The 17732-nt window shown below is 39.1% G+C and overlaps 1 protein-coding gene across 11 annotated transcripts in view; it reads left to right on the top strand.

Moving 5' to 3' along the window:
- Window positions 1-759: 759 nt before the first annotated feature.
- LOC126355719 (protein abrupt-like) overlaps window positions 760-17732 on the top strand; it is a 269896-nt gene continuing 252923 nt past the window's right edge. For 4 of the 11 annotated variants that reach the window (XM_050006162.1, XM_050006090.1, XM_050006169.1 and 1 more), the window contains exon 1: window positions 806-1015. The gene's annotated coding sequence lies outside the window, so the exon portion shown is untranslated. Of the gene's footprint in view, window positions 1078-11079; window positions 11186-17732 lie in introns of all 11 variants that reach the window. The other 7 variants (XM_050006104.1, XM_050006136.1, XM_050006153.1 and 4 more) reach the window with 7 other exon arrangements.

Below are 17732 nucleotides of genomic sequence, written 5' to 3'. Positions count from 1 at the left end.
TGTGCAAAGGGCACTGCCTAGAAAGCACTCTTCTGTTCTATCTTAAAATATTGCTCAAGTTTTTGGGAGTCATAACAAATAGGACTAACAGTGAATGTTGAACCCTTGCTCACTAATCCATTGATTTATTCCTTCATTGCGTGAAAATAATATGAATACGTTGTAGTCCCCTACATATTACTCCAATAGAGACTGTGAAGTCATGATTAGGTCAATTACAGAGCGCACAAGGGCATTTTAGCAATCATTTTTCAGCGTTCCATATGCGAGTGGATTGTAAAGCATGTCCGATAAATGTTGCAATGAGGTGTACTCTGTGCCATGTATCTCATAATGGTCTGTGAACTATCGATGTAGATATTTTTTGTATGCAAACTTGGGCAGCTGTTTTATTGTCGGTAGTTTATATTGCTTTTTGACTGTTACTGTTCTGAACAATTTCTTCTGAAGCTATTTGATTAGAGCCCATTTTCTATAATAGATGAAAGAATTCAATTTTATACAAGAAACAGTTATTCTGCTTGAAAAGTGCAATATTACAAGTTAACGTCAATGTCGCACTTAAATTTATTATAAAAGGATTAAAAAGACTACTTATTTTTTGATATGCATAATTTATTTAAGTAATGTACTAGGCTTACCTGATATGTGGCTCAATTTACTCTGAATATATGAGCTAGTACAATGACCTTCCAAATTTGTTACCAAGTCGATTCAAACAGCGCGCTTCGAATAGGAACTGCTACACAGTACCACATGCAGTGTATTCCAGAGATCTGAGCGAAGGGATATGCATGTTCGGTTCACTCGGTAACATGTAGATAGCAGCACAGAACTGTACGTCAATAATAACGAAAATCGTAAATCTGTTTAGTTTTACAAGTAAAAACCAATATTTTTATGATTTATATATGCACTGTAGTATAGAAAAGTTGGTACTCGACCTCTATTTTGTCTTACCCTTCACGCGACGAGGGAAATGATTTAATTTGTTCCACTTTCATACAAGAAATCGGTGAGTGGTAAATGTTAAAAGTAGCTGAACTGGTTTTATGAGGATAAGCCATAATCTGCAAGGTGTGTAGAAAGATAAGTATGCGTCCGCTGTATAAAGCTTTGACCTTTTTATTTACTTTGTGCATGTGTGAAGCTCTTATTAATGATGCATGTTGCTTGACACCTATTTTAATAAAATTAGAAAGGTACATAAATCCTTAATATAGGAATATTCCTGCGAATAAAGGAAGAAGATTCACCCAGTCACTCAACGAAAGATAGTAACTCAATTTCTTTAATAACACATCTCTTGTGTGTACCGATGGAGAATAGTCGACAACTTTGTTTTAGAGGAGAAAAATAAATATTGAGGAAAAAACTGTTATAATAATACGCTGGACGGACGTTATATTCTGTGTATTGTGAGAAACCTCGTTTACATTTGATAGGGCATCCTATGGGGGAAAAAATGTGCACATGGTGAGTCGCAACTAGTAAAAGTACATAAGCACTTCATCAACCCATTTTCGGCACGCAATTTGATCTATAGCGCGACTGTGTGTCACTGACGGTAATCAGGTTACGTACTCCCGATTTTTCATTTCAGTTAATTGAGTGAAATGGAGATACATGCCTGTGTTACTATGCAGCTGGTTATAAATTAAACCGCCTGGTTAATACTGTGTCTCTCGGAGTCCCACCCACAAACACCACCACTTTATCACCTGCTGTTAATAACACCTGATTACCAATGGTGTCAACTTGGGTGCTCGATTAAAACTCTTAAGGTTGCAGCTAAAGTACTAAGGATTTAAGTGTCATATAAAAATTCCTGAAATAAACATAATTCACTGGATTAGCCTACTGTGTTGTTTGTGTTAGCTTGCCAATGACAAGTTAATAGTCTGCACTGCGTTTGAAATTCAGAGTTTCTCTCAATCACTTCACATTCAATTTTTTTATGTTTTTGGTCACACAGGGATCCCCTGTATTTGTTCATTACACCTCTGATCTGCTCACTCCATGTAATCCATACTTGTTGTGTTTTGTTCAACCACATTTTGTCAGAGATTATGAACATCATCAGCACTTGAAAGGGCACTAGAATGCTACCAACAGGAAAGAATTTGTTCATTGTTAAGGATAAAGATTGGTGACTTTTATTGTTATTTGTCATTATTTTAAAGTGATGTAATAGTGTAACGAAGGTTATGCTAAATTCTGTTTGTTACCTTTGTCGATTTGGTTATGATAAAAATATTGTAAGTAATATGGAGCCAGCACAGATAGTAGGCCTAATGTTGATTTACATGCAGACAGCAATACCCTAAAGTTATGAATAATTTGCATTTTCTAACATCATAATTAGTTTCACACAAAAGGAATGCATAGAGAGTTGATAATTTTTTACTGGTATATATAATTGTATGTGTTTCTTTAGCTGGCTATCAAGTTTCAGCTGATGAGATATTGCTTATTTATTAATGAGATTTCTACAGATGTGAAGCCTTAAATATTATTATAAGGCATAAAAATCAGTAAATATTCAGCTTAAGTAACTAGTAATAAATCATTATGTAGACGACTTCTTTGTTTTACTCAGGTACCAATTACTAAACCTGTTACAGATCTTCCTATCGTTTTTGTATTTATTTATTGTTTTTGTCTTCGTCACATTATCAGAAAATCTTAAAATTTCAAGCCACATTGCTGCAGTGGTAGAATGATTACAGTCACATCAAGTTTTTTGTTTTGACTACAGATATGTATGCAGAAACAAGAGCTGTCACTTTCTAAGTTCTGTACCATTGTAAACTTACTGATTCTGTCATTGAATCTATTTGTACACGACTTTTCTGGATTAACGATAACACTATGGAGGTAGAGAGATGTTTGGCACCTGGAGTTACGTAACTGTAATATCTCTGAACCATTTCATAACAATATGAGGTGGAATGAAGATTTTTCAGCTGTCTTCAACAGAAATATTTGTCCTGCTTTAACATAAATATTTGTTTCTTCTGTGTATATTTATGATGTTGGAGGTGCTGAGGAAACAAATATTTTTGTTCATAGTTCAAACTCCTTGGCTTTGTCACAATTCATTTTGATCTTGAAATTTAGGGATTTCATTGAGGATCACTATATATTCCACAAAAGATTTATTATGCTTCTGTAAGGTTTCTTTCTCTGCCTCCTGAATTGTTTCTACAAGAAAAATACATACTTAAAGTTTACTATCATTAGCTATCGGTCCGTTATGATCCAGTGAACATTGTCCATTTATGTAGGCCAAGTCAAAAATTTGAGAGAGAGAATAAAGATATAGCAAATTAATCATAAATTACAAATCTAGTGTACAACACAGCTTAAATAGTACAATGATACAATAATTTGAATTCCTGTTTGCAGATGCTAAAAATAATTTATTTACTGGGTGAAAGCAGTTGCCCATCAAAAATGACTTAAGCTTATTTTTAAAGGATTTTTTTATTTAGCTGGTGTTTTAAATGATTGAGTTGGTTGTTGAATAATTTATACTGTTGTATGTGAAATGTTTTTCTGATACAATACTGGTATAGACTGAATCATGTGCTCCTTTTATGTTGTGGCCACGGACATGTTTATTTTATTGTAGTTTCTCATTCATGTTTGAAAGCTGCTCATTTTCAAATTGGCTGGATTTGTAAATATGCAGGCGGGACAGACTCATTATTGTCAACTGAATGAAGAATGCTCTGGATCATTGTAGATTGTTTCTATTACAAAGATCTCTGGCAGGCCTTTTAAAGACTTCATTTGAAGGGGGATAAGTTTTCCCAGAACATGGATCCACACTGAAGAAATGTAATTATAATATACTTGAATCTCTGTTGACCTGATCCTACTCTGATTTTGCACCCATAGACCCTACCAAACTTTGTTTCATTTCACATCATAATCTCATTTCAAACTCTTGCAGAAGTGAGCAAGTGTGTGAATTCTTGGCTGCACATTTTTTTTTTTTTTTAAATCAACATTTTTTTTTCATTTTTTAAAACAGTGACATCAAAGTGTACAGTGCTGTTTAATGGACATCATGCTTTAGCTGTAATTAAACTACCTATGTTGTTTGCAAATAATTATCCTTTTTTTTCTACCTCCAGTGTAATTGTTTACATTGTTAGTGTAGCTTGAAAGAAGGAACAATTAAGGCCTAAGCCAGAACCTTGGATAAATGTATTATTCTAATCACATCTTCTGTCTGTGACTCAGCATCACCACTATAAGGTGAGTAGCAGTTTACCCTTTTCATAATATTGTCATTATTCCATCCCAGATTTTCCACAGTTTGATTACCAGTCTTACATTGTACTAAGAAGAGAGTTGAACACAATTATTGTCATGCTCACTACTACCAGTTTGTTGTGCTGTGTAGGGTGTTGTTAGCCTCTGAGTAACACCTGCCACATGCAATTTGTCTTGAACTTCTTTACTTAATTAACCAGCATTGTCATTTAGTAGTCCATGAGTGAACCTACACTTTCGAATGCCGAAGAACATGTTCCAACACATCACTTTAGACTTATGCCTTATGAAATAGAACTACCAAAATTTCGTGTAGCTGTCCTTGCACACAACCACATAGTTCTTCATTTTTAAAGATGAGTTCATGTGCTTTGCCATAAATGCATGGCACCAAAAATTCCTTTTACAGAGGAACAGTTATGCCTCATTTCTTTGACATGGTGTTTCTGCTGGTGTCCCTGTCTGTCATGGTACAATTGCAATAACGAAATCTCTTCAGTGGTGTTGACTTCAACAGTGTTTTTGTGTAAAGTGAATTGATTGTCCACTTTACCTGATTTCCAAAAGGCTCTGTGGCTCCAACAACAATTTTAAGCCAGCATTGCCTTATTTATGATTTAAATTCACCTATTAGATGACTTTTTAAAGATTCAGTTCATGTCAGCTAATGTTAAAAAAAAGTTTCTAGACAGCTTAGGAACATCTACAGAATGATATCTTGCACATCAGTTTCAGATTATGACCAGTTTTTATTGGCCTTTCCCAAAGCCATGAAGTTTCTTTTCCAGCTGCATTTACACCACCTGTCAAATTTTAGAAAATATGTAAAACAGTCTGAACAGTTGGTTGCATGCCTTGTAACTCTGTAGTCGACCCATCATGTTGCTGAATCTGCTTCAGCTGAGTATACTTCTTCACAGACAACAACAACATAGCACTAGTTACTTCACAATTATAATTATGTCTGTTTAAATTTTTTCTTTGTTTTCCATCAGAAATCTACTTTTTGCAGTCCTTTATCCATTGACCCTGTCTTTTACAGTAGTTCTTGTGTTAAAACAGTTACTTTGTACTAATGAATGTTGTACATAACTCAGCTGATCTTTATGTTCTCTATTTTATCCCCTTGCCTCTGAATTTCTACATTATCATGATTCATATAATGTTATTAGAGGCCTGGTTTTGCTCTATAGGTGTCAGTGATGCAGGAGGGCCTTGCTTTATTCATTTAACAAGTATTGGAAATCATTGAGCAGATTTTGGAAATGACTTCTACATGCCATCAAGTCTGCTTAGTTAACCTTCGTACATATCTTGCCTTGAATGCATGAGAAGTCAGAAGCTTTCTGATTTACCATCATAGTAAGTGCAAAAGTGATCGACAGTAGCAAATTTTAATAATACATAACTTTTAAAATGTCAGACTTTCTCAAGCATTTTACATATTATAAACACTGAGATTAAAAAATGTCATGGTTTATCTCCTAATATTGTATTGGACCTACTTTTGCCTAGTGTCATGCAGCAGCTTGATGTGACATAGACTTAATAAGTCATTAGAAGTCCCCTGCAGAGATATGGGGCCATGCTGCATCTACAGCCGTCCATAATTGACAAAGTGTTGCCAGTGCAGGATTTTGTGCATGAACTGACCTCTCAATTCTGTCCCATAAATGTTCAAAGGGATTCATGCCAGGTGATCTGGGTGGCCAGTTCATTCACTCGAAATATCCAGAATGTTCTTTAAACCAGTTGTGAACAATTGTGGCCTGTTGACATGGCACGTTGTCAGCCATAAAAATTACACTGTTTATTTGTAGCATGGTCTCCAAGTAGCCGAACAGAACCACTTCCAGCCAATGATCAGTTCTGTTGCTCCAGAGGACCCAGTCCATTCCATGTAAACACTGTGCGCAGCGTTATGGGGTCACCACCAGCTTGCACAGCACCTTCTTGACAACTTGGGTCCATGTCTTTTTGGTGACTGCACCATTATCGAACCCTACCATTAGCTCTTACCAACTAAAATCGAGATTCACATGACAAGGCCATAGGTTTACAGTCATTTAGGGTCAACTGATATGGTCTTGAGCCCAGGAGAGGCACTGCAGATGATGTGCTGTGAACAAAAGGCACTCACATTGGTTGTATGCTGCCGTAGCCGATTAACGCCAAATGTTGCCACACTGTCCTAAGATACTTTCGTCATATGTCCCACTTTGAATTCTGTGGTTATTTCATGCAGTGTTGCTTGTCTACAATGCAGGAAAAGATAGATTGCTACTTACCGTAAAGAAGACATGTTACTGTGCAGACAGGCACAATTAAAAGGCCCTTACATAAAGCTTTCGGCCACAGCCTCCATCAGCAAAAGAGAAACACATACAAGCAAGCAGGTCTCATGCACACACAACTGCCAACTCTAGCATCTCAGGCCAGAATGCTTAGTGTAGCTTATCTATTAGCACTGACAACTTGGCACAAACACAGCTGCTCTCGGCCATCACGTGAAGGTTGTTGGCCACTACATTGTCCATGGTGAGAGGTAATGCCTGAAATTTGGCATTCACAGTACATTCTAGTAATATTGAATAACCAAATTATTTCCGAAATGGAATTTCCCATGAGTCTAGCTCCAACTTCCATACAAACAGTGAAAAATCCATGATGGAATAACACAGTATTATGAAAGAGGTACATTACTACTTACCATATAGCTGAGAAGCCGAGTCGCAGATAGGCACAACAAAAAGACTGTCAAACAAGTAAGCTTTGAGCCAAAAAGGCTTTCATTGGTATTAGACAACACACTCTCTCTCTCCCTCTCTCCCTCTCTTTCTCGTGGAGAATGTGATAATGTGATTCAGTTGCACCAGTCCTGGGTGGTACTGAGTCACAATGGGAATGCTCCTATGCGGCTGGATGGTGAGACCTTGGGAGGCCGTGAGTGACTAGAGAGATAATGCACGGGAGATCTGTTTCTGTAAAAGGTTGGGAGGGTAATTGCTGTCTGTGAAGGTCTCAGTGAGACCCTTGGTGTATTTCGAGAGGGACTGCTCATCATTACAGATGCGACAGCCATGTGTGGCTAGACTGTATGAAAGGGACTTCTTGGTATGGAATGGGCAGCAGCTGTCAGAGTGGAGGTATTGTCTTGCAGATGTCCATTGCCGTGCACTGTGGATTACTTCTCCTTTGAAGGCATCACCTAAAAACAAAGCCAGGGTATGCAATGGGCACCTGCATGACACCATCTTATGCCAACCTTTTTAACCACCAAGATTCCTAAGCCCCCACCTGGTTCAGATTCATTGATGACATCTTAGTGATCCGGATTGAGGAGAGGACAGCCTATCCACGCTGTCCCAGAATCTTAACACCTTCTTCCCCATTTGCTTCACCTGGTCCTTCTCAACCCAGTAAGCCACATTCCTTGATGTTGACATCCACCTCAAAGATGGCTAAATCAGTACCTCCATCCATATCAAATCTACCAACTACCAGCAATACCTCCACTTTGACAGCTGCCACCCATTCCTTACAAAGAAGTCCCTTCCACACAGCCCAGCCACCCGTGGCCATTGCACCTATAATTACAAGCAGTCCCTCTCAAAATACACCAGTGGTCTCACTGAGGTCTTAACAGGCTGTAATTACCTTCCCAACCATGTACAGAAACATATCTCCTTTGCCTTATCTCTGTAGTAAACCTCCTAAAGTCCCACCATCCAGCGACAGAGGAGCATCCCCTCGCAACTCAGTACCACCCAAGGCTGGAACAACTGAATCACATTCTGCTACCTACAGAACAAATCATGTGATCTACAAGCTAAGACACAACCACAGTGCTGCATTCTAGGTGTGCATGACAACAAACAAGCTATCTATACACATGAATGGCCACTGACAAACTGACCCAGAAACAGCTGGACCAGTTACTAAGCAAGCTGACCAACACCAGCTTTTCTGAATTGTGCAGGTGGTAACTCTCCCTGCAGCATATCCTACGTTCCTGTAACCCACCTGGCCTCAACCTTCATTAGTCATTGTCCTACACCCACATATCCCCTACTGTGTTCTCTCTCCGCCACTACACAACTCTTTATTCCAACTACAGTCCTGCAGACATTCTACTTCTCACATTTCCGACTAACCTATCAACTGCACCTAGCTGCTTTATGTTCACTCCACTCCATCCCTGTATGCTTCAATAAGCAGCACTTTACCATTCCCCATCCCTACCCTGCTATCTCTCCCATTCCCATGCCATCCTCTTCCCTAACCCCACCCCTCAGATTGATTCTCCCATGATGCACTGCTGCTGCTCCCAGCAGCCAAGTCTTTCTCTCTCTCTCTCTCTCTCTCTCTCTCTCTCTCTCTCTCTCTGTGTGTGTGTGTGTGTGTGTGTGTGTGTGTGTGTGTGTGTGTGTGTGTGTGTGTGTGTGAGAGAGAGAGAGAGAATATTGCCAATGAAGGCCTTTTTGACCAAAATCTTATTTGTTTGATAGTCTTTTTGTGTTGCCTATTTGTGGCTCAGCATCATCAACTACATCACATCACATTGAAAGTCTGTTAATTCCCATTGTGTGGCCATAGTCACGTTGGAAACCTTTTCATGTGAATCATCTGAGTAAAGAATGACATCTCTGCCAATGCATTGGACCACAAAATGTGCAACAAAGAGAATTCTCAAAGTTTGTTTCTCTGCCAATGCATTGGACCATAAAATGTGCAACAAAGGGAATTCTCCAAGTTTGTTTCTGCTCATTAGACCAAGTTGTTCCGGCCTTCAGATTTTCTGCCCAGCCAACTGTCAAACTGCAATTTAAAGATTGTGCATAAAATAGAAAATACTTGGCTAAACACCCAGAAGCAACCCTTAATGTTTTAGTTTTACTGCAGGATTACTCCATGTCAGTTCAGTAAAAAAAAAATCTGGATCAACATCTCAGATTTGAACTTTGCTCATGTGTTCTCCCTGTGGAAGCAATAACCATACGAGATTTCAGCATGTTATCTCTGTTTCTTTTTTATGGTACTTTAGATTTGGAAGCTTGGCCACTTGTAACATTGTGATGACACAAATTGTTGCTTGCTTACACTTGGATAAAAGTTACCATTTTTTATTTACTACCCAAAGAAGGTAAAATTTGGAGGTCGTACACTCTAGTATAAGGATTGTAAGTAAAACTGTCAATGCCTGGAGAGAGAAAAAACAAATATTCTTAAATTGAATATCACACAAAGGAAAAAGAATAACCAAAAAATTGTTTCTCAGGATAACAATCAAAGCATGAGCTGTCGCTTGGAAAATAAAATTAATGGTATTTTTGTCTTTTATTCCAACAAACAACTGTTCCTAATTTTATCTTGAAAATCTAAAATTAACTGTTGAAATTTCATTATTCCTGAATAATATAACTGAAATTTTAAGTGCAAATGGCTCTGAGCACTATGGGACTTAACATCTATGGTCATCAGTCCCCTAGAACTTAGAACTACTTAAACCTAACTAACCTAAGGACATCACACAACACCCAGCCATCACGAGGCAGAGAAAATCCCTGACCCCGCCGGGAATCGAACCCAGGAAGCCGGGCGTGGGAAGCGAGAACGCTACCGCATGACCACGAGATGCGGGCGAAATTTTAAGTGATTAAACTAATAAAAACAAGCTAGCATGACCAACTTTATGTTTAAGAAACTCAAATTAATTCATTTTTTAAAAAAAATATCACTTCTTACAGTAGGCGTAATTTATACAATAACTTTTTTCTGAATAGAGCACATACATTCCTTTGAAAATTGGTAAGTTCTTCCAGTTTGTTTTAGAACGTTCAATAACATCAAGAGTGCTAGTAAAGGGAACTAGGCAAATATCCTCTCATTTGGGCCAAGTGAATGGCAGCGAAGGTCCTGAAGGAGGCATAAATTATATGGTAACATCATTGCACCACTTATTGAAATATTTGCAGGCTACATGGATTGATGGGATCAGATTATCTTTTCTAACAAAGGATAGTAATTTATTCCACAAATTAGGTTTGAAGGTGAGCTCCACATCACTATTGATACTCCCTCCTCTCACTTTCTTTAAACAATATAATGGCTTAAACTTCTGGAAACTTTAGCAAAGTTTGAAATTCTGCAAAATCAAAGTGTATTTGATTTATAGATTCTTCTTGAATAAAATAAAACTTAACTTTGGTAATATTAACATTATAAAACTAAAGCAAATTTGATGCAGATAGTATTTGGTTTCCTCAATGTCTTGGTAAAATTTCCTTTTACGAATTCTTTTAACCCTTCTCAATTTTTCTGTGACTAGTTGCAGTGACCACTCAGTTCTGACATTAAAATCATTTTGATGAAGACATAAGTTTATAAAATAAAAATTTTTTTTTTATTATCCTGTAGAACCATCTCAAAATTATTTTTTTAAGCATTGGTGTATGTTTCTGTGATGAATTCAGGCACAGTTCTTGCATTTTGTGGACCATACACACATTGTTTCACATCATCGGATATAATGCCAAGACACTAAAGTAATCTTACATTACATTTTTTTTTTAGATTAATTGTAATAATATGTACAGTGCAAGAGTCAGATGTCCAGTGTTATCACTGTCTTTGTCGTGGATAGTAAAAGTAATTTTCACTCGTGAAAGTTAAGGGTTTCATCTTCATCACAGTTACTGTACTAGTGTTTCTATTGGAGGGCATTCATTACAACTCTGTAGCATATATGGAGAGGTCACATTTTCACATAATAATATTTTTGTTTGATCTTTATAGCTTTCTACAAATGCTACTGTGTTGATTAATAAAATTATGCTATGATGAATGGCTAAGACGTACTAAGAAGGTACCATTAACACCTGTTAAAACACACCACTTCAGGGTAAGTGAACCCAACACAGGAAAAAGTACTTTATTGTCTAGATGTTCAATACAATTGGAATAATTTTTAAGTAAATTGCCTAAAAATCTAGATTTGTTATTCATTAGATTAGATTAGATTTACTTTCATTCTAATTGATCTGTAGTAACTGGGTCCTCCAGGATGCAGAACATGTCAGAAAAACAACAATACATGACAAATATTTACAACAAAAACAAATGAGCTAATGTACTATTCAACGGGTCCCAAGTGGAAAGATCGTCATTTTTTTCATGAACACTATATAAAAGAATCATTTTGCAAATACTAATGCATTGAATTTAAAATAAAAAGGTTTATTTATTGATTTATAAGGTAAGAATATAATAGAGGGAAACATTCCACGTGGGAAAAATATATCTAAAAACAAAGAAGATGTGACTTACCAAACAAAAGCATTGTCAGGTTGATAGACACACAAACATACACACAAAATTCAAGCTTTCACAACCAACGGTTGCTTCACCAGGAAATAGAGAAGGGGAGGGAAAGACGAAAGGATGTGGGTTTTAAGGGAGAGGGTAAGGAGTCATTCCAATCCCGGGAGCGGAAAAACTTACCTTAGGGGGAAAGGAGGACAGGTATACACTCGCATACACACACACATCCATCCGCACATACACAGACACAAGCAGACATTTGTAAAGGCAAAGTGTTTGGGCAGAGATGTCAGTCGAGGTGGAAGTACAGAGGCAAAGCTGTTGTTGAATGACAGGTGAGGTATGAGCCGCAGCAACTTGAAATTACCGGAGGTTGAAGCCTGGCGGGTAACGAGAAGAGAGGATATACTGAAGGGCAAGTTCCCATCTCCGGGGTTCTGACAGGTTGGTGTTAGCAGGAAGTATCCAGATAATCTGGACGGTGTAACACTGTGCCAAGATGTGCTGGCCGTGCACCAAGGCATGTTTAGCCATAGGGTGATCCTCATTACCAACAAACACTGTCTGGCTGTGACCATTCATGCGAGTGGACAGTTTGTTGCTGGTCATTCCCACATAGAAAGCTTCACAGTGTAGGCAGGTCAATTGGTAAATCACGTGGGTGCTTTCACACGTGGCTCTGCCTTTGATTGTGTACACCTTCCGGGTTACAGGACTGGAGTAGGTGGTGGTGGGAGGGTGCATGGGACAGGTTTTACATTGGGGGCGGTTACAAGGGTAGGAGCCAGAGGGTAGGGGAGGTGGTTTGGGGATTTCATAGGGATGAACTAAGAGGTTACGAAGGTTAGGTGGTAGGTGGATGGCGGGAAGACACTCTTGGTGGTGTGGGGAGGATTTCATGAAGGATGGATCTCATTTCAGGGCAGGATTTGAGGAAGTCGTATCCCTGCTGGAGAGCCACATTCAGAGTCTGATCCAGTCTCGGAAAGTATCCTGTCACAAGTGGGGCACTTTTGGGGTTCTTCTGTAGGAGGTTCTGGGTTTGAGGGGATAAGGAAGTGGCTCTGGTTATTTGCTTCTGTACCAGGTCGGGTGGGTATCTGCGGGATGCGAAAGCTGTTTTCATGTTGTTGGTGTAATGGTTCAGGGATTCCGGACTGGAGCAGATTTGTTTGCCACGAAGACCTGGGCTGTAGGGAAGAGACTGTTTGATGTGGAATGGGTGGCAGCTGTCATAATGGAGGTACTGTTGTTTGTTGGTGGGTTTGATGTGGACGGACGTGTGAAGCTGCCCATTGGACAAATGGAGGTCAACGTCAAGGAAAGTGGCATGGGATTTGGAGTAGGGCCAGCTGACTCTGATGAAACCAAAGGATATGAGGTTGGAGAGGAAATTGTGGAGTTCTTCTTCACTGTGAGTCCAGATCATGAAGATGTCATCAATAAATCTGTACCAAACTTTGGGTTGGCAGGGCTGGGTAACCAAGAAGGCTTCCTCTAAGTGACCCATAAATAGGTTGGTGTACAAGGGGGCCATCCTGGTTCCCATGGCTGTTCCCTTTAATTGTTGGTGTGTCTGGCCTTCAAAAGTGAAGAAGTTGTGGGTCAGGATGAAGCTGGCTAAGGTAATGAGGAAAGAGGTTTTAGGTAGGGTGGCAGGTGATCAGCGTGAAAGGAAGTGCCATCGCAGTGAGGCCCTGGATGTGCGGAATATTTGTGTATAAGAAAGTGGCATCAATGGTTACAAGGATGGTTTCCGTGGGTAACAGATTGGGTAAGGATTCCAGGCATTCGAGAAAGTTGTTGGTGTCTTTGAAGAAGGATGGGAGACTGCATGTAATGGGTTGAAGGTGTTGATCTACGTAGGCAGAGATACGTTCTGTGGGGGCTTGGTGACCAGCTACAATGGGGCAGCCGGGATGATTGGGTAAAAATTTTAGGAAGAAGGTAAAAGGTAGGGGTGCAGGGTGTCGGTGGGGTCAGGAGGTTGATGGAGTCAGGTGAAAGGTTTTGTAGGGGGCCTAAGGTTCTGAGGATTCCTTGAAGCTCCGCCTGGACATCAGGAATGGGATTACCTTGGCAAACTTTGTATGTAGTGTTGTCTGAAAGCTGACGCAGTCCCTCAGCCACATACTCCAGACGATCAAGTACCACGGCCGTGGAACCCTTGTCTGCCGGAAGAATGATGATGGATCGGTCAGCCTTCAGATCATGGATAGCCTGGGCTTCAGCAGTGGTGATGTTGGGAGTAGGATTAAGGTTTTTTAAGAAGGATTGAGAGGCAAGGCTGGAAGTCAGAATTTCCTGGAAGGTTTGGAGAGGGTGATTTTGAGGAAGAGGAGGTGGGTCCTGCTGTGACTGAGGACGGAACTGTTCCAGGCAGGGTTCAATTTGGATAGTGTCTTGGGGAGTTGGATCATTAGTAGGATTAGGATCATTTTTCTTCATGGCAAAGTGATATTTCCAGCAGAGAGTATGAGTTTAGGACAGTAAATCTTTGACGAGGGCTGTTTGGTTGAATCTGGGAGCTGGGGCTGAAGGTGAGGCCTTTGGATAGGACAGAGGTTTGGGATTGGGAGAGAGTACTTTCTGCTGGAAATATCACTTCATCCCCTTACTGAATCAGTTAGTATGTGTTTAAGTTAGTTCCCCTTTTTTAGGCTTGGTTATGCTAAGAAACACTTTTATTTAAAAGATTCTATGTGAGCAAACCATGCTAAGTGCTCAGAAACTTTCAAAGTATTTCAGTGACACAAGAATAGTTAGCAGCTGAATGTCTCTTCTTTGTACCTTGATGTAAGTTGTTCCCTGTGTTATCAACCAGCAAGTCCGTACCCAGCAATTGTGTAATCATTGAACTAAATACGGCAGAACATGTTTCAATATTATTTATGCATCCTTAAAGACCTATAGCGCCATTCTTTTGGCACAAATGAGAGGATACTTTCCCAGTTTCCAGTACTCATGTGGTTGTTGTTGTTGAATGTCCTGATACATAAACTGGGTAAACATAACATTTTTCAAAAGAACTTATGCTAAGTGTGAATTTTAAGAACTTTCTCTCCAGATTGTTACATGAAATTTCATGTGAAGTGCCAGAAGTCTGTAACTTGCTGCTAGGATATTGGGGCACTTTTCTGGCCAGCTTCTGGTGAATACTGGCAAAAATATGCTGAGTTCTTAAAAAGTCTTAAATAGTCTTAAATAGAGGAGCCCAGCATATTTTTGCCAGTATTCATCTGAAGACTTCGTGCTGAAATATTGTGGCAGCAAGTTATGGACATCTGGCATCCCCTCTGAAATTTCATGAAACAAACATATTGCTGTTAGAAATTATATCTCCTGTATGTAGTGTCATCTAAGAATATGAATACACTTGAGCTCTTTAAAAATTTTATCGGTTGAGGCTATTTCTTTTAAAACTAATTAAATTTTTTTTATTATATTATCCGGGATCTCCGAAATTTCAGTGGTTTATTGTAGTTTCTCAAGTAAAAATTCAAACCTTTATTTGTTACAAAAAATAAAAGTAATAAAGTAACAAAAATGCTTTAATTTTATTTTTCCAAGTTACAGCTTATGCTTTAGAGAATATTTTGCAAAACAAATTTTTAGAGATAATTCCTTTCCCTTTACGTAAAATTCAATGTAATGATGAACCATGTCTTTTACTTTTTTAAATAAAAAAAATGTAAGTACACATTTTTATCCCTATCCGGACAGTTTTCTTAAAGGTATGAAGTGTTCCTTAAAAAAAAAATCTTATACTGTAGAGTATATTACGACCAAATTTCACACAAACATAAAAAAAGGGTTGTTTATGTTCTAAGTTTGAGCAGGAATTGTTTTTGCCATTACTCCATTAAATTGAGGAAACTTCCAAATTTGAAGCACCATGAAATGGAAACAGAGAGAGAGAAAATGCTAAAATATGATACGATTATTTATATCCATAGGTTGAATAAATAAGGAGTTTCATCTAGACTTGTGATAGTGGATGAAATGGTCTGCATGGCTTGACATGGGATGAACCTGCAACTTCCATAGAATTCCAGTCTTTCTACTTAGTCTGATTGGTTCCATTCTTTTCATATGTTTTTAGAATTTTAGCCTGTGTCTTTTCATATCAAATGAATGTTGCTATACTTCACAGTTCCTGTATTTGCTTTTAGTCTTTCTGTTCCTTCTTCAACATAATTTGGACCAGAAATTTTGTTCTCTCTTCTAAATTTTTTCAGTGTTTCTTTCTGTCTTTTTCTTTTTTGTGGTTATCTCAGCACCATAAAGACACTATGATTTGATGGCTGTGTTGTTTTTATGCAAAGTTTATAATATATTTAAAATATTATGGCTGCCCAGAACATGCAGTGTAATTCATAGACTCTGGAATTCAGTTTTGACATTTTTTTAGTCCTCCTTATAAATGTACACTTCTGTAGACATGCATATTCAAATACAGAGATATGTAAACAGGCAGAATACGGCACTGCAGTCGGCAGTGGCTATATAAGACAAGTGTCTGGTGCATTTATTACATTGATTATTGCTGATCAAGATTTGATTGAGTTTGAACATGGGGTTATAGTTGGCAAATGAGCAGTGGGACACAGCATTTCCGAATGAGTGATGAAGTGGCGATTTTCCCGTACGATCGTTTCAAGAGTGTACTGTGAATATCGGGAATCCAGTAAAACCTGAAATCTCAGACAGTGCTGCGGCTGGAGAATGAACTTGCAAGAACAGGACCAACAATGACTGAAGAGAATCGTTCAACATCACAGATGTGCAAACCTTCTGCAAATTGCTTCAGATTTCAGTGCTGGGCCATCAACAAGTGTCAGTGTACGAACCACTCAACAAAACATCATCTATATGAGCTTTTGGGGCCGAAGGCCCACTCTTGTACCCTTGATGACCGGTGGAGGCTCTGTTATAGTGTGGGGCATGTGCAGTAGGAATGATATGGAACCCCTGATACCTCTAGATATGACTGACAGGTGACACATATGTAAGCATCCTGTCTGACCACCTGCATGCATTCAAGTCCATTGTGCATTCCGACAGACTTGCGACACCCCACAGGCCCAGAATTGCTGCTGAGTGGCTCCAGAAACACTTTTCTGAGTTGAAACACGTCTGCCGGCTACCAAACTCCCCAGGCATGAACATTATTGAGCATATCTGGGATGCTTTGCAATGTGCTGTTCAGAAGAGACCTCCACTCAGTCGTACTCTTACGAATTTATGAACAGACCAGCAGGATTCATAGTGTCAATTCCCTCCTGCACTACTTCAGACGTTAGTTGAGTCCATGCCATGCCATGTCATGTTTATGGCACTACTGCATGCTCGCAGGGGCCCCAACGTGATATTGACAGTTTCTTTGGCTCGTTAGTGTATATAACAGTGAAGATACTGTATCCACTTTTATTGACGTATTTGACTGTGAACTTTCATGTCACTAAGCTTAATTTTTAGAGTCAGTATCCTGTTACTTCCGTGGCAGCTACATTCTCTCCTGTCATAGTAGTGGGTAATGATTTTTTTTTTTTTTCTGTTGCATGCTTTATCCACTATTTTGGTCATGCCATGTGTCTAATTCCCAAATGCCCTCAGGTGTCTGACAATTCTTCTGTGAGTATGTGTGCAGTGAACATGAGGCCCCAAGCCATTGCTGTACTTCTTCCTTTCCTGTGCTGCAATGTTACTCTATATCTTTTCTCAGGCTCTCTCTCTTGGACAGAATCCCTGCTGGAGACTTAACTTGCTCATAGGATGTTGACATGGATTTTCCCACTCTGTTGTTGTTGTTGTTGTTGTTGTTGTTGTTGTTGTTGTTGTTGTCTTCAGTCCTGAGACTGGTTTGATGCAGCTCTCCATGCTACTCTCTCCTGTGCAAGCTGCTTCATCTCCCAGTACCTACTGCAACCTACATCCTTCTGAATCTGCTTAGTGTACTCATCTCTCGGTCTCCCTCTACGATTTTTACCCTCCACACTGCCCTCCAATGCTAAATTTGTGATCCCTTGATGCCTCAAAACATGTCCTACCAACCGATCCCTTCTTCTAGTCAAGTTGTGCCACAAACTTCTCTTCTCCCCAATCCTATTCAATACCTCCTCATTAGT

The sequence above is a fragment of the Schistocerca gregaria genome, chromosome 1 (genome assembly GCF_023897955.1).
Source record: "Schistocerca gregaria isolate iqSchGreg1 chromosome 1, iqSchGreg1.2, whole genome shotgun sequence".
Lineage (NCBI taxonomy): Eukaryota > Metazoa > Arthropoda > Insecta > Orthoptera > Acrididae > Schistocerca > Schistocerca gregaria.
The sequence above is the reverse complement of the archived record's forward strand: the minus strand, read 5'-3'. Positions and strand labels throughout refer to the sequence as shown.